This window comes from Callithrix jacchus, chromosome 9, assembly GCF_049354715.1.
Source record: "Callithrix jacchus isolate 240 chromosome 9, calJac240_pri, whole genome shotgun sequence".
NCBI lineage: Eukaryota > Metazoa > Chordata > Mammalia > Primates > Cebidae > Callithrix > Callithrix jacchus.
This window is the reverse complement of record NC_133510.1, coordinates 68555166-68574243: the sequence shown is the minus strand read 5'-3', so window position 1 is coordinate 68574243 and position 19078 is coordinate 68555166. Positions and strand designations below refer to the sequence as shown.

The 19078-nt window shown below is 45.4% G+C and overlaps 1 long non-coding RNA gene, 1 other non-coding gene and 1 pseudogene across 2 annotated transcripts; 2 read left to right on the top strand and 1 right to left on the bottom strand.

Annotated features, from left to right (window-relative positions):
* Positions 1–3983: 3983 nt before the first annotated feature.
* Positions 3984–4086, top strand: LOC118144626 (U6 spliceosomal RNA). Its single transcript, XR_004729391.1, has one exon. It is a non-coding gene; the product is annotated as a U6 spliceosomal RNA (small nuclear RNA).
* Positions 4087–8501: 4415 nt separating this feature from the next.
* LOC100385248 (mitogen-activated protein kinase kinase kinase 2-like) lies at positions 8502–10809 on the top strand (annotated as a pseudogene).
* A 1685-nt stretch (positions 10810–12494) lies between these two features.
* On the bottom strand, positions 12495–19013 carry LOC144577624 (uncharacterized). The gene is made up of 3 exons (XR_013521903.1): positions 18832–19013; positions 18328–18445; positions 12495–12676 (listed from the first exon to the last, which is right to left on the bottom strand). It is a non-coding gene; the product is annotated as an uncharacterized LOC144577624 (long non-coding RNA).
* Positions 19014–19078: the final 65 nt, after the last annotated feature.

The window sequence follows — 19078 nt, the reverse complement described above, 5'->3', positions numbered from 1 at the left end:
AATCCCAGCACTTTGGGAGGCCGAGGCGGGTGGATCACGAGGTCAAGAGATCGAGACCATCCTGGTCAACATGGTGAAACCCCATCTCTACTAAAAATACAAAAAGTAGCTGGGCATGGTGGCGTGTGCCTGCAATCCTGGCTACTCAGGAGGCTGAGGCAGGAGAATTGCCTGAACCCTGGAGGCAGAGGTTGCGGTGAGCCGAGATCGCGCCATTGCACTCCAGCCTGGGTAACAAGAGCGAAACTCCATCTCAAAAAAAAAAAAAAAAGTTTCTGCTCTCTGAAAACCTATATTCTGTGGGGCAGACAGAAAATAACCAGTCAATAAGTATACATCAATAAGTACACATCATTAAATGTTATTCAAAAATAGGCCAGGCGCGGTGGCTCACGCCTATAATCCCAGCACTTTGGGAGGCCAAGGCAGGCAGATCACGAGGTCAAGAGATCGAGATCATCATGGCAAACAGTGAAACCTCGTCTCTACTAAAATATAAAAATTACCTGGGTGTGGTGGCGTGCGTCTCTAGTCCCAGCTACTTGGGAGGCTGAGGCAAAAGAATTGCTTGAACCTGGGAGGTGGAGGTTGCAGTGAGCTGAGATCACGCCACTGCACTCCAGCCTGGCAACAAAGTGAGACTCTGTCTCAAAAAAAAAAAATTTATAGCCGGGCACGGTGGCTCACACCTATAATCCCAGCCCTTTGGGAGGCCGAGGTGGGTGGATCACGAGGTCAAGAGATCAAGACCATCCTGGTCAACAAGGTGAAACCCCATCTCTACTAAAAATACAAAAATTAGCTGGGCATGGTGGTGCATGCCTGTAGTCCCAGCTACTCAGGAGGCTGAAGCAGGAGAATTGCTTGAACCCAGGAGGTGGAGGGTGCGGTGAGCCGAGATCATGCCATTGCACTCCAGTCTGGGTAACAACAGCAAAACTCCGTATATATATTAAAAAAAAAAATTATGCAAAAATAAATTTTAAATGCAGGAAATGGAGCAGCAAGAGCTATAGATGGGAGATAGGACTATTTCAGAAGGGATGGTTAAAGACCTCGCTCAGTGACTTTTGCTTTTTTTTTTTTTAACATTGTTTCACTCTTTTTGCCCTGGCTGGAATGCAATGGCCTGATCTTGGCTCACCGCAACCTCCGCCTTCTGAATTTAAGTGATTCTCCCGCCTCAGCATCCTGAGTAGCTGAGATTACAGGTATGTGCCAATATGCCTGGCTAATTTTGTATTTTTAGTCGAGACGGGGTTTCTCCATGTTGGTCAGTCTGGTATCGAACACTTGACCTCAGGTGATCTACCCACCTTGGACTCCCAAAGTGCTGGGATTACAGGCATGAGCCACCGCGCCCAGCACGACTTTCGCTTTTTTTTTTTTTTTGAGACAGAGTTTCACTCTTGTTACCCAGGCTGGAGTGCAATGGCGTGATCTCAGCTCACTGCAACCTCTGCCTCCTGGGTTCAGGCAATTCTCCTGCCTCAGGCTCCCAAGTAGCTGGAATTACAGGCAGGCGCCACCATGCCCAGCTAATTTTTTGTATTTTTAGTAGAGACGGGGTTTCACCATGTTGACCAGGATGGTCTCAATCTCTTGACCTCGTGATCCACCCGCCTCAGCCTCACAAAGTGCTGGGATTACAGGCGTGAGCCACCGCGCCCGGCAGACTTTCGCTTTGTTGTTGTTGTTTTTGAGACAGAGTCTCACTCTGTTGCCCAGCCTGGCGTGCAGTGGCGCCATCTCAGCTCACTGCAACCTCTGCCTACTGGGTTCAAGCAATTCTCCGGCCTCAGCCCCCTGAGTAGCTGGGATTACAGGTATACGCCACCAGGCCTGGCTTTTATATTTTTGATAGAGATGGGATTTTACCATGTTGGTCCAGCTAGTCTCAAACTCCATACCTCAAGTGATCCACCCACCTTGGCCTCCCAAAGTGCTGAGATTATAGGCATGAGCTACTGCACCCAGTCCATGTACAATTCTTAAGGCATATGTATGAAACATGGCAAACTTTTTTTCTACATTGAAACAATGTTTATGACAGTAATATCAAACTGCAAAATCCTTGAGGTCTTTCTAATATTGATTCAGCTAGGTACAACACTTAGGAGTCTTGCTGAATGTGCAAACATATTTAAATTGAGAACACTGAGGCAAGGGCTTCCTTCTATAGGAATTGAACACAGAGGAAGCTCAGTAAAAGGTGCTAGTGGAACAATGAGCCATGTACCACAGTGAATACCAATACTGATGAGAGGGCTCCCAGGTGACCCTGCCAAACCTGGGTGGGGAAAATTTTCCTCAAAGAGCTTCCTTAACTCTGTCCTTTTGCTCTAATTGCTGTGGACGTGCCAGGCAGCACAAAGTGGCTCCTGAGGGTGGTTCTTGCTGATGCTGGGTAAAGGTCCACTTATTGAGAGCTAAGTACTAACACAAACTAAAAACTCCTCTGATCTCATGCCTTAGCAAGGCTCATGTTGTGTGGAGGAGAAAAAGCTTAGAGTGGGGCACATGTGTGGAGGACAGAAGAGGGTGAGAGAAGTCAGAAGAGGTCCACCCTCCCTGACTGATGACAGTTTCCCTGAACTTGGAACCCCTACAACCAATAATACTAGGCATTGCTCATCACCCAGTGATGTCTTTATCCTTGAATTGCACTGACTTTGACGTTTGATGTCAATTCTTTACTATCTTCAGTAGTCCTAGATTGCTCTACCTTTTTTATTATTATATGGTTTGTCCTTTACTTACCTGTTTTATTAGTTTACATTAAGTATAAATTCTTCGACCGTTTTTGTCTATAGACAAATATAATACATTCTAAATGTAGTCCAGATTCTACCTTAATTGCCCAGTGTAAGCAATCACTGATAAAACTTTTTTGATTTGTTTTTTTTTTTGAAACAGGTTCTCACTCTATCACCCAGGACAGAGTACAGTGGTATGATCTTGGCTCACTGCAACCTCCACCTCCCGGGTTCAAGCAATTCTCCTGCCTCAGCCTCCTGAGTAGCTGGGATTACAGGTTCATGCCACTATGCCTAGCTGATTTTTGTATTTTTAGTAGAGATGGGGGTTTCACCATGTTGGCTAGGCTGGTCTTGAACTCCTGACCTCAGGTGATCTGCCCACCTCGGCCTCCCAAAAGGCTGGGATTACAGGCATGGGCCACTGCACCCAGCCTGAAAAAAGCTTTTTGATGATGTTTTTTGATGACTGCAATTACAAAAATCAAAGGCTACTTCTTGGCTGTGCACAGTGGCTCACACCTGTAATCCCAACACTTTGGAGGCTGAGGAAGACAGATTCCTTGAGTCCTGGAGTTTGAGACCAGCCTGGGCAACATGGCAAAACCCCATCTCTACTAGTTACAAAAATTAGCTGGGCCTGGTGGTGCATGCCTGTACGCTGTCTCTCAAAAAAAAAAAAAAAAGCGACTTCTTGTAAGTTTAGAATACAGCTCCTCTTCTGGAGATACTAATCTCTTCAAGTCATCTCTCACAAATTGGTTTCAGATGGACTCTTGTGAAACCTTTCAGTCTGACGGTCAGGAGACCTGGGTTCTAACCTTAGATTCACAAGCAACTTATGTGTAACTCTGCTTCAGTTTCACAATCTTCTGGAAAAAGGAGGGGGGGAAAAAGCACATAGCATTCTCTTTATCTCTTCTTTCCCACTTGCTGCTGCCTTTTATTTATTTATTTATTTTTTAAATATCCCACTTGCTTCTTTAAAGGCCTTTAAAGAGCTACTCTTCTAAGCCTGGAGCCTTCTATATTACAGTTCTCTCCTTTTCAAGAAAAAGACTAAGGGAGGAGAGGAGAAGCATACAGTCCCAAAGATGGTGAAGAATCACATAGTGAGGACCTGCAGTCTCAGGAGACAGAAAAAGAATAGGCAAAAAATAAACTCCAGGGCAATTGAAGACCTAGAGTTGTAAAAACAAAAACACCAACCAAATTCAAAATTATCCAGTGCTCACTTCGCAGCACATACACTACAACTGGAATGATATGGAGATTAGCATGGCCCCTGTGCAAGGTTAACATGCAAATTCATGAAGCATTTCCATAATTAAAAAAAATTTTTTTTTGAGACAGAGTCTCACTCTGTTGTCCAGGCTGGAGTGCAATGGCACGATCTTAGTTCACTGCAACCTCCGCCTGCCAAGTTCAAGCGATTCTGCTGCCTCAACCTCCTGAGTAGCTGGGGTAACAGGTGAGTGCCACCATGCCAGGCTAATTTTTTGTATTTTTGGTGGAGACAGGGTTTCACCATGTCAGCAAGGATGGTCTCGATCTTCTGACCTCATGATCCACCCACCTTGGCCTCCCAAAGTGCTGAGCCACTGAGCCCGGCCAAAAAAAATTTTTTTAAAGGCCAAGGACAGTGGTTCATGCTTATAATCCCAGCACTTCGGGAGGCTGAGGTAGGTGGATCACTTGAGTCCAGGAGTTCCAGACCAGCCTGGGCAACATGGCGAAACTCTGCTCTACAGAAAACACAAAAACTAGCCAGGCATGGTGGCGTATGCATGTAGTGCCAGCTATTTGGGAGGCTGAGGCAGGAGGATTGTTTGAGCCTGGAAATATGGAGGTTGCAGTGAGCCAAAATCACAAAGTTAAAGGAAATAAAACAAGATGCAGGAAAATAAGTGCCACATGGAAATAAGTGCACCACAAGGTGCGGTGGCTCCTGTCTATAATCACAGCACTTTGGGAGGCAGAGGCGGGCAGATCACGAGGTAAGGAGTTCAAGAACAGCCTGGCCAATACAGTGAAACCCCGTCTCTACTAAAAATACAAAAAATTGGCCCAGCGTGGTGGCAGGTGCCTATAATCCCAGCTACTCAGGAGGCTGAGGCAGGAGAATCACTTGGACCTGGGAGGTGGAGGTTGCAGTGAGCCAACACCACGCCATTACACTCCAGCCTGGGCGACAGAATGAGACTCTGTCTGGAAAAAAAAAAAAAAAGAAAAGAAGTGCAGCACTGCAGTCCTGCTTGGGTGACAGAGTGAGACCTTGTTTCAAAAACAACAACAATAACAAAATTATCTGAAAAAATATATAGTGTTTTTATACTAATGATAAAATTTTAGCAATAAAAGTATGAAAAAGTAGAAGTCAAAATGGATAATTCTGATTAAATTGACTATTAAAATGTTTAAAACTCCCATCTAAAAAACTTTTTTTTGAGACAAAGTCTCACTCTGTCACCCAGGCTGGGGTGCAGTGGCCTAATCACAGCTCACTGCAGCCTTGATCTCCTGGGCTCAGGTGATCCTCTCACCTCAGCCTCTGAAGTAGCTGGGACTACAGGCATATGCCACCACACCTGGCTCATTTTTTCCATTTTTTTTTTTTTTTTTTTTGTAGAGACAGGATTTTACCATGTTGCCCAGGCTGGTGAAAAGCATTTTAAACAGGGTTAAAATACAAGTGATAGAAAGGGGGATAAAAAGATTACTGCAACATGTATATCTTAAAAAGATGGGTCTCTAGTATCTGAAAAGGACTCTTACAAACCAATAAGAAGCAGCAGAAGATTAACAACCCAACAGAAAAATGGATTAGACTAGGTGTGAGTAGATATTCCCCAAAGAAATTCAAATGATCTATAATAGATAATAATATCTACTTCACTGCTCTAGTAATCTGGAAAATGCAATTAAACTGACAGTGAGATTTGTTTCACATCTACAGGACTATCAATAATCTAAAATTCTGACCATTTTAAGTGTTGGTGAGGATGTGGAAAAACTAGGGCTCTGATATCCTGTAAAACTGATAGAGCCACTTTGGAGAGCAACTTGATATTGTCTACTCAAGTTGAAAATGCACTTATTCTTTGATCTAGAAAGTCTACTTTCAGATAAATGCCTTAAAGCACTGTTTTTCAATCCATTAGTGACTCATAAAATCAATGTAGTGAGTCATGTCCAGCATTTTATAAAAATAGGACAGAGTGCAACAGAGTAGGAAATAGAGTGCATATAGCAAGGGGAGGTATTATTTTGTTAAAGTTTTATTTAATGTATGAACTGGGCCTTAATAGAAAACATTTCCATAGTGGTTTCAAAACAAACTTCTACAAACATTGCTTAATAGAAACTCTCATGCATTCGCACTAGGAGACCTGTTGGAGGATATTCCCTGAAATGCAGTGTTTGGAATAATGGAACACTAAAAACAATGTAAAGGTTGATCAGTAGCAAATGGATAAGTAGACTGGGGTGTATTCATGTGATGGAACACCATTCAGTAAGCTAAATCAATGAAATTGCTGGGCATGGTGGCTCATGCCTGTAATCCCAGCACTTTGGGAGGCCAAGGTGGGCCGATCACCTGAGGTCATGAGTTCGAGACCAGCCTGGCCAACATGGTAAAACCCTGTCTCTACTAAAAATATTTTAAAAATTAGCCAGGCGTTGTGGTGACCAACTGTAAACCCAGCTGCTTGGGAGGCTGAGGCAGGAGAATCACTTGAACCCGAGAGTCAGAGGTTATAGTGAGTTGAGATCGTGCCACTGCACTCCAGCCTAGGCAACAGAACGGGACTCTGTCTCATAAAAACAAAATAATAATAAAGCAAAAAATTAAAATTAGAAAAAAATGAAAGCAGACTAATATAAAAGTGATGTCTAAAGGGAAGGAGAAAGGGGGAAGAATGGGACTTGGAAAGTGAAAATAGGTATGATACTATTTATTCATTTTGGGTAGTGGATACATAAACGAATGTTATAGTATTTTTTGCTATTATCCTTTTAAAACATTTTTAACACATAATAAAGAAATGAAGAGGCCGGACCCGGTGGCTCACGTCTATAATCCTAGCACTTTGGGAGGCCGAGGTGGGTGGATCACCTGAGGTCAGGAGTTCAAGACCAGCCTGGCCATCATGGTGAAACCCCATCTTTATTAAAAAAAAAAGAAGAAAGAAAGAAAAGAAAAAAAAAAGAAATGAGATTAAGTGGGTTTTTAGGAATTAAGTTTTATTTTGCTCAGAGATCTGAAAGAGTATCATAAGACTGTATTAACCATTGGTTATTAAAATCCTTGGCCAGGGCCAGGCGAATGGCTCATGCCTGTAATCCCTGCATTTTGGGAGGCCAAGATGGGTGGATCACCTGAGGTCAGGAGTTTGAAACCAGCGTGGCCAACATAATGAAACACCATCTCTACTAAAGATACAAAAAATTAGCGGGGTGTGGTGGCAGTCCCCGGTAATCCCAGCTACTCAGGAGGCTAAAGCAGCAGAATTGCTTGAACCCAGAGGGTAGAGTTGCAGTGAACCGAGATCGCCCCACTGCACCCAGCCTCGGCAACAAAAGTGAAATTCTGTCTCAAACAAAACAAAACAACAAAAACCCTTGGCAGGGCCTGACGAAGTGGCTCATGTCTGTAATCCCAGCACTTTGGGAGGCCCAAGGGTGGATCCTTTGAGGCCAGGAGTTCAAGATCGCCTATGCAACATGGTAAAACCCTGTCTCTACTAAAACAAAAATAGCCAGTCGTGAGTGGCGGTACATGACCTGTATGTAGCCTGTCGTCTTAGCTACTTGGGAGGCTGAGGCACCAGAATCACTTGAATTCGGTTGGCACAGGCTGCAGTGAGCTGATACTGGGACACTGCCCTCCAGCCTGAGCAACAGAGCAAGAAGCTGTCTCAACAAATAATAAATTAAATTAAATTAAGCCCTTGGCCGGGTTCAGTATGTTTCATCCCTGTAATCCTGGCAATTTGGGAGACTGAGGTAGGAGGACTCTGCTTGAGGCCAGGAGTTTGAGACTGACTTGGGCAACATAGTGAGGCCCTGTCTCTACAAAAAAAGTAAAACTAACTTAAAAAACAAACAAACAAAAAAACCGGGGCTGCCTGCCCTCAGCTGCGGTGCCTGACGAGGGTGCTGCGGCCTCTGGGCGCAGCGTTGGAGGGGTGCAAGGCCCGGGGCGGCGACGACGAGGTCGACGACCAGTACGCTTGGCGCCTCTGTCCGCGGAGTCGCCACTCCCGCCTCTTCTATGGTCTTTGCAATGCGGGCCCGCGGCTTCCTCCTTTCCTGCCCAGCTCCCCGCCGGCCTCGGGGTTGCAGCAGCGAGAAGCACAGAGGAGCGCCGGGAGGACCTGGCCGGCCGTAAGGATTCACGCGCTCGCCATCCCGTTCGTCCAGGGCTTCATGTGAAAGAGAAACGGGCCTGGCCCCCCGGCCCGTGCCGGACTGCTCCCGCACCCCTCCAGCCCCCGGGGGCCCAGCAGCCGCCCCCAACCTGGCCGTGGTGACAGGCCGCGTGCGGGGGGTGGAGGGGTGGGTTCGGCGGGTTTGGCGGGGGCGGCCCTTCCTTGGGCCTGCAACTCTCTACGTCCCTGCGGAGCAGCCACAATCTTGAGATGCTATTGTGCCGTGAATCTCCATGATACAAGGAAATCAAGGCAAAGAAAGATTAAATCATTTGCCTGAGGTCACACACCTGGTTATAAAGAATGCTGATGGGAGAACCATTTTCCTAATTTTCAAATTGTTGAGCTGTTTGCCATGATGGATGATCAGCAAGTTTTGAACTCAATCATGCAAGATTTGGCTGTCCTTCTTAAGGCCAGTCAACCAGCATTATCGTTGCAGGAAACCAGAAAAGCAAAATCTTCATCACCAAAAAAACAGAATGATGTCCGAGTCAAATTTGACCATAGAGGAGAAAAAAGAATCCTTCAGTTCCCCAGGCCAGTGAAACTGAAAGATCTGAGATCTAAAGCTAAAATTGCCTTTGGACAACCTATGGATCTACATTGTACCAATAACAAGTGGGTGATTCCATTAAACTACTCAAGATGACTGGACAAAGCTGTGGAACTGCTGGATCGTAGTATTCATATGAAGAGCCTCAAGATATTACTTGTAATAAATGGAAGTACACAGGCTACTAATTTAGAACCATTGCCATCCCTAGAAGATTTGGACGATACGGTATTGATAGGAGAGAGGAAAAAAGGGCTTTCTATAATAGTAGAGATAGAAGTTCTCCTCCCCCAGGATACATTCCAGATGAATTACACCAGGTTGCCTGGAATGGGTCATTCACTAGTATCAACAGTGAAGGAGAGTTCATTCCAGAGAGCATGGACCAAATGCTGGATCTGTTATCTTTAAGCAGTCCTGAAAATTCTGGCTCAGCAAGTTGTCCATCACTTGATAGTCCTTTGGATGGAGAGAGCTATCCAAAATCACGAATGCCTAAGGCACAGAGCTACCCAGATAATCATCAGGAATTTTCAGACTATGATAACCCTAGCTTTCAGAAATCTGGAAAAGGAGGAACATATCCGAGAAGGTATCATGTTTCATATCATCATCAAGAGCTAGAAGGACTCAGGACCAGCTTCCAGTCTCCTGTGAGTTTCAGTCCTACTGATCACTCCTTAAGCACCAGTAGTGGAAGCAGTATCTTTACCCCAGAGTATGATGATAGTCGAATAAGAAGGAGGGGAAGTGACATAGACCATCCTACTCTGACCGTAATGGACATCAGTCCCCCCAGCCATTCACCTCACGCTCCAACCAACTGGAGATTGGGCAAACTGGTTGGCCAAGGATCCTTTGGAAGGGTCTACCTCTGTTAGGATGTTGATACAGGAAGAGAATTGGCTGTTAAGCAAGTTCAATTTGATCCTGATAGTCCTGAGACCAGCAAGGAAGTAAACGCACTTGAGTGTGAAATTCAGTTGCTGAAAAACTTGCTACATGAGCAAATTGTTCAGTATTATGGCTGTTTCAGGGATCCCCAGGAAAAAACACTTTCCATATTTATGGAATATATGCCAGGGAGTTCAATTAAGGACCAATTAAAAGCATATGGGGCTCTTACTGAGAATTTGACTAGGAAATACACCCGTCAGATTCTGGAGGGTGTCCATTATTTGCACAGTAATATGATTGTCCATAGAGATATCAAAGGTGCAAATAGGGCTGGGCGCGGTGGCTCAAGCCTGTAATCCCAGCACTTTGGGAGGCCGAGGCAGGTGGATCACGAGGTCAAGAGATTGAGACCATCCTGGTCAACATGGTGAAACCCCGTCTCTACTAAAAATACAAAAAATTAGCTGGGCATGGTGGCGCGTGCCTGTAATCCCAGCTACTCGGGAGGCTGAGGCAGGAGAATTTCCTGAACCCAGGAGGCAGAGGTTGCGGTGAGCCGAGATCGCGCTGACATTGCACTCCAGCCTGGGTAACAAGAAACTCTGTCTCAAAAAATATATATATATATGTCCTGCGAGATTCAACAGGCAACATCAAACTAGGAGGTTTTGGGGCCAGCAAACGGCTTCAGACCATCTGTCTCTCAGGGACAGAAATGAAGTCTGTCACGGGCACACTATACTGGATGAGCCCTGAAGTAATCAGTGGAGAAGGCTATGGAAGAAAAGCAGACATCCGGAGTGTTGCATGTACTGTGGTAGAAATGCTAACTGAAAAGCCTCCTTGGGCTGAATTTGAAGCAATGGCTGCCATCTTTAAAATCGCCACTCAGCCAACAAACCCAAAGCTGCCACCTTGTCGCAGACCATACTCGAGATTTCCTCAAACAGATTTTTGTAGAGGCCAAACTGAGACCTTCAGCTGATGGAACTCTTCAGGCACATGTTTGTGCATTATCACTAGCAGCCAGGAACCTCTCCTGTGCCTCTACTTAGCTCCTGTCCATTCATTCACCTTCTCTCTGACTGCACTTTTCTTTTTTATAAAAAAAGAGAGATGGGAAGAAAAAAAGACAAGAGGGAAAGTATTTCTCTTGATTCTTGGTTAAATTTGTTTAATAATAATAACCTAAATTTTTTATATTTAATCTTTTTTCCCTTACAAGAACTTGAAACTTTTTAAAAACTTTTTATAATGTACTAATGTGGTTCAGAGAGATAAAGTACTTTAGTACATAGTCACTGTTTCTAGTACACAAACAAATCATTTGGAATACCTAAAGATTGTAGAGTCTTTTCCTCTATCACTGACATATCAGTGGTGATGGTAAGACATGGAAAACAAGGAGAAGAAAATGATGTATAATTTGTAGTTTTTAGTGATAGTATTTAAAATATATCCTCATTTATGGGGTTGAGCCCTAAACGTTAGGGTAGCTACTCAACTTAAAGAATATATGTTTCTTCTTTTATCTGTATTCTTTAGATCCTAACCTCTGTCTACCAAGCTTTTTGCTCAGTAGGAGTCTTGATACAAGATATAAATCTCTAAGAGGTATGTTTATTTGTAATCCTAAACAGTATAATAAGCAAATACACTATAATAGATCCATGTTACTGGAATCTGTAAACCTTGAGGGATAGCTTTCTGCTTAAAACCACACACACACAGCTTTTACATTTTAAAGTCAAGTCATAAGCAAATCCAAGTAAAAGACAAAAGGAAATTGTTCTTATTAAATGTGTCAGCAGTATAAGAGACCACATTTGCCAGTCAATAGAAAAAAAACAAAACAAAACTAGGTGTTTAATATATTTTAAACTGTGTTTTGATTTGTTTTACTTGAGGGAGAAGTCCCAAAAATAAAGGAATGGAGAAATAATTTTTTTTAAAAACCCTCTTTAAGCCTGGGCACAGTGGTCCACACCTGTAATCCTAGTACTTTGGGAGGCCATGGTGGAAGGATGCCTTGAGACCAGGAGTTTAAAACCAGCCTGGGCAACAGGGAAAGACCTCATCCCTATAAACAGACTGAAATACAAACTAAAACTCTTTCATTCTGGTATTTTCCTCCCAATCAGCTTGTCAAACTTAGTAAATCAGTATCTCACTGCAGTTATTACCTCTGCTACAAAAAGAGACTTTATCTAGAGACTTTACCTTTCCCTAAAGTTTCATTTTTCCATATCTTTTTTTTTTTGAGACAGAGTCTGGTTCTGTCACCAGGCTGGAGTGCAGTGGCTCAATCTCGGCTCACTAAAACCTCTGCCTCCTGGGTTCAAGCAATGCTCCTGCTTCAGCCTCCTGAGCAGCTGGGATTACAGGCACATGCCACCACACCCAGCTGTTTTGTATTTTTAGTAGAGACAGGGTTTCACCATGTTGGTCAAGATGGTCTCGAACTCCTGACCTCATGATCTGCCTGCCTTAGCCTCCCAAAATGCTGGGATTACAGGCATGAGCCACTGTGGCCAGCCCACAGCTTCATTTTATACATTTTAGGGAAACATGAGACATCAATATGTGTAAGATGTACATTGGTTCAGTCTGGAAAGGTGGGACAACTCAAGATGGGGGAGAAGGCTTCCGTGTCATAGTTAAATAAGAGACAAACAGTTACATTCTTTGGAGTCTCTGATTAGCCTTTCACTGAATACACATGTGAGAGGAGGGTGGAGGAAAGAATCACTTATGCCTTGGCTGGGCGGTGGCTCAAGCCTCTAATCCCAGCACTTTGGGAGATCGAGGTGGGCAGATCACTTGAGGTCAGGAGTTTGAAACCAGTCTGGCAAACATGAGGAAACCTTGTCTTTATTCAAAATACAAAAATCAGCTGGGTGTGGTGGCGGGCACCTGTAATCCCAGCTACTCAGGAGGCTGAGGCAGGATAATTGCTTGAACCTGGGAGGCGGAGGTTGCAGTGAGCCAAGATCACCCCGCTGCACTCTAGCCTGGGCAACAGAATGAGACTCCAACTGAAAGAGAGAGAGAGAGAAAAAAGAATCTTTTATGCCTTAATCCGGCTTGGTGGTGAAGCAATAGGGCAGAGGATACAGTCAGATATGCGTTAGTCTCATGTAAACCTGAGAGGGATGATTTTGAGTCCTGTCTGTCCTTTGTGCACAAGGATTTTCCTTGTGGAAATGTGAGGGACATTTTTAAAAATCTTTGTAGCTTTTTAAATCCTTGTAGCTAGCTTATTTAGGAATAAAATAGGAGGCAGGTTGACATAGTCCCCAAATTGACTTTTCTCTTGGCTTAATGATTTTGGGGTCCTGAGATTTTTTTTTACATCTATAATACCAGTGCTTTGGGAGGCCAAGACAGAAGTATCACTTGAGGCCAGGAGTTCAACACTAGCCTAAGCAACATAGTGAGACCCTGTCTTTACAAAAACTACAAAAATGTCAAGGGGCAGGAGTTGAAAAACTAGCTATTGGGTACTATGCTCACTACCCGGGTGACAGGATCATTTGTACCCTAACCTTCAGCATTACGCAATATACCCATGTAACAAACCTGCACACGTACCCCTGAATCTAAAATAATAGTTGAACATAGTTTTAAAAAATACAAAAATTGGCTGGGCATGGGGGCTCACACCTGAAGCACTCTGGGAGGCCGAGGCAGGTGGATCCTGAGGTCAGGAGTTTGAGACCAGCCTGACCAACATGGTGAAACCCCATCTCTACTAAAAATACCAAAAACATTAGTGGGCATGGTGGTGCACACCTGTTATCCCAGCTACTCAGGAGACTGAGGCAGGAGAATCACTTGAAACTGGGAGGCAGAAGTTGCAGTGAGATGAGATTCCACCACTGCACTCCAGCCTGGGTGACAGAGTAAGACTCTGTCTCAAAAAAAAACAAAAAACAAAAAATTAGGTTGGTATGTGGCAGCACATACCTGTAGTCCTAGCTACTCAGGAGGCTGAGGCACGAGAATCACTTGGCCCAGGAGTTTGAGGCTGTAGTGAGACACTGCACTCTAGCCTGGGTGACAGACCAAGACCCTGTCTCTTTAAAAAAAAAAAAAAAGGCTGGATGCAGTGGCTTATGCCTGTAATCCCTGTACTTTGGGAGGCCAAGGCAGGTGGATCACTTGAGGTCAGGAGTTCAAGACCAGCCTGGCCAACATGGTGAAACCTTGTCTCTATTAAAAAAATACAAAAATTGGCCGTGTGCGGTGGCTCACACCTGTAATCCCAGCACTTTGGGAGGCCGAGGTGGGTGGATCACAGGTCAGGAGTTTGAGACCAGCCTGACCAATATGGTGAAATCCCATCTCTATTTAAAAACAAAAAACAAACAAAAAAATTAGCTGAGCATGGCGACACATGCCTGTAATCCCAGCTACTCAGGAAGGTGAGGCAGGAGCATTGCTTGAACCCAGGAGGCAGAGGTTGTAGTGAGTTGAGATCAAGCCATTGTGCTCCAGCCTGGGCAACAAAGGTGAAGCCCTGTCTTAACAACAACAACAAAGGCCAGGCGAGATGGCTCATGCCTGTAATCCCAGCACCTTGGGAGGCTGAGCGAGGAGGATCACGAGGTCAGGAGACTGAGAGCATCTTGTCCAACATGGTGAAATCTCGTCCCCACTAAAATACAAAAAAAATTAGCCAGGTGTGGTGGCATGCACCTGTAGTCCCAGCTACTCGGGAGGCTGAGGCAGGGGGAATCTCTTGAACCCAGGAGGCAGAGGTGGCAATGAGCTGAGATTGTGCCACTGCATTCCAAACTGGTGAAAGAGCAAGACTACGTCCCAAGGAAAAAAAAAAAAGGTAAGAGCATTTACTTCAAGAAGTTATAGTGGGGAATACATGAGTTAATATACATAAAGCAGTAAAACCAATGATGGCACAGAGTACCTGTTCAATAAATGTTATTATTCTCATTTCAACTGGAACATGAAAAACAAGCAGGAGTAACCCAGGGGGAAGGGAAAGGGGGAAAAATTCTATACAGAGGGCAGCAGGTGCACAAGCCTAGAGGAAGAACTGCCTGGCCCACAGAACTGAAAGATTAGTCTCTCTCTTTTTTTTTTTTTAAGAGATGAGGTTTCACCATCTTGGCCAGGCTGGTCTTGAACTCCTGACCTTGTGATCCACCCATCTCAGCCTCCCAAAGTGCTGGGATTACATGCATGAGCCACCAAGCCTGGCCTAGATTAGTTTCTTAGTATAGAAAACTCAGTGGAAAGAGCTACCATACAGTAAGGTTGGCGAGGCAGGCTGAGGTCAGTACTGAAAGGAGACTGAATTTGATCCTAGGAGTCTGAGGAAACCTGAAAGGTTTTTTTGTTTGTTTGGTTTGAGACAGAGTTTTGCTCTTGCTGTCCAGGCTGGAGTGCAGTGGCACTACCTTGGCTTACTGTAATCTCTGCCTCCCTGGCACAAGCGATTCTCCTGTCTCAGCCTCCCAAGCAGCCAGGATTACAGGCATGTGCCACCATACCCGGCTAATTGTTTTGTATTTTTAGTAGAGACGGAGTTTCATCATGTTGGCCAGGCTGGTCTTGAACTCCTGACCTCAGTTGATCCACGTGCTTCAGCCTCCCATAGTGCAGGGGTTATAGGCATGAGCCACCATGCCTGGACAAAAGGTTTTATAAAGAGAGGTGACAGGCCAGGCGCGGTGGCTCACGCCTATAATCCCAGCACTTTGGGAGGCCGAGGCGGGTGGATCACAAGGTCAAGAGATGGAGACCATCCTGTTCAACATGGTGAAACCCCGTCTCTACTAAAAATACAAAAATTAGCTGGGCATGGTGGTGCCTGCCTTTAGTCCCAGCTACTCGGGAGGCTGAGGCAGGAGAACTGCTTGAACCCAGGAGGTGGAGGTTGTAGTGAGCGGATATCGTGCCATTGCACTCCAGCCTGGGTAACAGCAGCAAAACTTCATCTCAGAAAAAAAAAAGAGGTCGGGCGCAGTGGCTCACACCTGTAATCAGCACTTTGGGAGGCCAAGCCTGGTGAATCACGAGGTCAAGAGATAGAGACCATCCTGGTCAACATGGTGAAACCCCGTCTCTACTAAAAATACAAAAAAAATATTAGCTGGGCACGGCGGTGTGTGCATGTAATCCCAGCTACTCAGGAGGCTGAGGCAGGAGAATTGCCTGAACCCAGGAGGCAGAGGTTGTGCTGAGCCAACAACACGCCATTGCACTCCACCCTGGGTAACGAGCGAAACTCCGTCTCAAAAAAAAAAAGGGGGGGGAGGTAACAAGCTTAGATTTGCAATTTTAAAAGCTCTCTCTGGCTACATACAACATGGAGAACTGGTTGGAGGGAAGACAAAACACATGGCAGGGAAACCAGTAAGGGGGCTGCTGTAGAAGTCAGGACCAGAGACTTGCAGCTTAGGGTAGGATAGTGGCAGAGAAGACAGAAGGAAGCTGGCTGATTGAAGAACAGCTAGATGGTAGAACCAAAAAGACACGTACATGGTGTGTGTGTGTGTGTGTGTGTGTGTGCGCGCGCACGCGCGCGTGTGTGTGTGTGTGTGAAGGGGTGCAATGGAGAAAGAGGTAGGGGTATGTGTGTGTGTGCGTGCATGTGTGAAGGGGTGCAATGGAGAAAGAGGGGTGTGTGTCTGTGTGTGTGAAGGGGTGCAATGGAGAAACAGGTAGGGGTGTGTGTGTGTGTGAAGGGGTACAATGGAGAAAGAGGCCTAAACACTAAATAAATATCTGAGGAAAGGGCTGAGAGCAGTGGCTCATGTCTATAATCCCAACACTTTGGGAGATCAAGGCAGGTGGATTGCTTAAGTCCAGAAGTTCAAGACCAGTCTGGCTAACAGGGCAAAACCCTATCTCTACTAAAAATACAAAAATTAGCTGGGCATGGTGGTGTGTGTCTGTAATCCTAGCTACTCAGGAGGCTGAGGTGAGAGGATCACTTGAGCCCTGGAGGTCAAGACTGCAGTGAACCATGATGTCACTACTGTACTCTAGCCTGGGCAACACAGCAAGACCCTGTTTCAAAAAGAAAATAAATAAATAAATAAAAAAGTCTGAGGAATGACATGTGTTCCTGCCACATTCTTTTACTGCATGAAATGCCTTCCCCTCTACTCCATCCTTCCGGACACAATTCCTTCCTATTTTCTCCACAAAACTCTGATTTTCTCTCCTTTCTAAGAGAGTTCTGGAATTTTAGAACTGAACATGCTTGAGTAGTTGACATGACTCACAAACTACCTGAATATGGCCAGGCACAGTGGCTCACACCTGTGATCCCAGAACTTTGGGAGGTTGAGCTGGGTAGATAACCTGAGTTCAGGAGTTCAAGACCAGCCTACCCAACGTGGTGAAACCCCGTCTCTACTAGAAATACAAAAATTAGCCGGGTGTGGTTGCAGGCACCTGTCATCCAGCTACTTGGGAGGCTGAGGCAGGAGAATTACTTGAATCTGGGAGATGGAGGTTGCAGTAAACTGAGATTGAGCCATGAACTCCACTCTGGGCGACAGAGTGACACTCTGTCTCAAAACAGAACAAAACTACCTAAATATGGAGACCATGTCTTAGTCAACTTTCTTTTCTTTCTCTTTCTTTCTTTCTTTTTTTTTTTTTTTTTTTGAGACGAAATCTCACTCTGTTGCCTAGGTTGGAGTGCAGTGGTGCGATCTCGGTTCACCACAACCTCCGCCTCCCAGGTTAAAGCGATTCTCCTGCCTCAGCCTCCTGATTAGATGAGATTACAGGCACCTGCCACCATGCCCACCTAATTTTTGTATTTTTAGCAGAGACGAGGTTTCACCATGATGTCCAGGCTGGTCTCGAACTCCTGACCTCAGGTGATCCACACACTCATCCTCCCAAAGTGCTAGGATTAAAGGTTTGAGTGGCCTTGGCCAGCCGTCTTAGTCAACTTTTTATCCTATCCACCCCATCTACCCAACACTTGTGAAGATCCAGATCCATGTTTTAAAACTTTTCCTGACTGCATGAGTGGTACAGTCTTTAATAACCTGTGCTAATATAAAGCTCTGTGACCCATAAGGCATTATACAGATGTGGGAGCTTTCACAGATGTTTTCTCTTTGGATCCTCACAGAATTCTTATAAAATAGGTACTATTATAAGGGAAATAAATTCAGAACTAAAGTAACATATCCAAGGTAACATTCACGAAAAGAAATGGCAGTGCAAAGATTGAACCTACATCCAGGGCACCCACCTGGGATGCTCTACCACCCTCCATGAAGATTGAATATTTATATATATCCAGGAGGACTGCTAACTCTTGGAGGCAGTTGAGTACCACTTCTGAGAATCCTTCTTAGTTTCGAGTATTTATTCAAAAATGTTTATGGAGCACCTACTATGTGCTAACTATGCCAGTGTTGGAGATGCAGCAACGAGTAAGGCAGAGAAGATGCTTACCCTCATTCTAGTTCAGGGAGCCATCAAACAAGGACACAAATATATAAACACTATAAGTGACAGATGCTATAAACAAAATACAAGGCCGGGCGCGGTGGCTCACGCCTGTAATCCCAGCACTTTGAGAGGCCGAGGCAGATGGATCACAAAGTCAGGATATTAAGACAATCCTGGCCAACATGGTGAAATCCCCTCTGTACTAAAATACAAAAAATTCGCCGCGTGTCGTGGCACACACCTGTAGTCCCAGCTCCTGGGGAGGCTGAGGCAGGAGAATCGCTTGAACCTGGGAGGCGGAGGTTGCAGTGAATCGAGATCGCGCCGCTGCACTCGAGTCTCGGCGACAGAGCGAGATCCTGTCCCAAAAAAGAAAAAAAAAAGAGAGGGAGTAACATTAGAATAAGTGTGAAGTGTGTCCTTTTTTGCTGGCACTACTTCAGATAGGGTGGTCAGAGAAATCCTCTCAGAAAAGTAACATTTGAGACAGAGCTTGGTCTTCGGTAGGCTCTTAACGAAAACCATTTTCCCACAAACTTAGTTCTGGAAACGACCAAGAAAGGAAAAAGTGTACTTAGTCTGCACAAGGGCCGCTCCCAGGCCTCCAACATTCGTTGCCAGACTGTGACTGGAAAGTGGACAGTTCCCGGCCTATCCACGCCGCCACCATTAGAGGACGCCGCGGGTCCTCCCAGTCCCCAGGAGGCGCCATGGCCCCCGGAACTGCCAAACTGACATCTGGTACCTAACAGTCGAGGCCCCGACGCCCCGCGTCCAGGAAGAGGGCAAGGGCGGAGCTGGGAAGCCATGAGGCCCTAGGGAATCGCGGAGGGTCACTGGGCCCCTCAAGGAGAGGGCGTCCTCGGCATCGCAAACCCACACCAGTGGCATAAGAACTTGCTCCCTCAGGGACAGCCTGTTTCCGGCGCCTTTAAACCAGGAAGTACTGCTGTGTCCAATCCTGGCCCTCCTTTCGCACTTAGTCTTTGAGT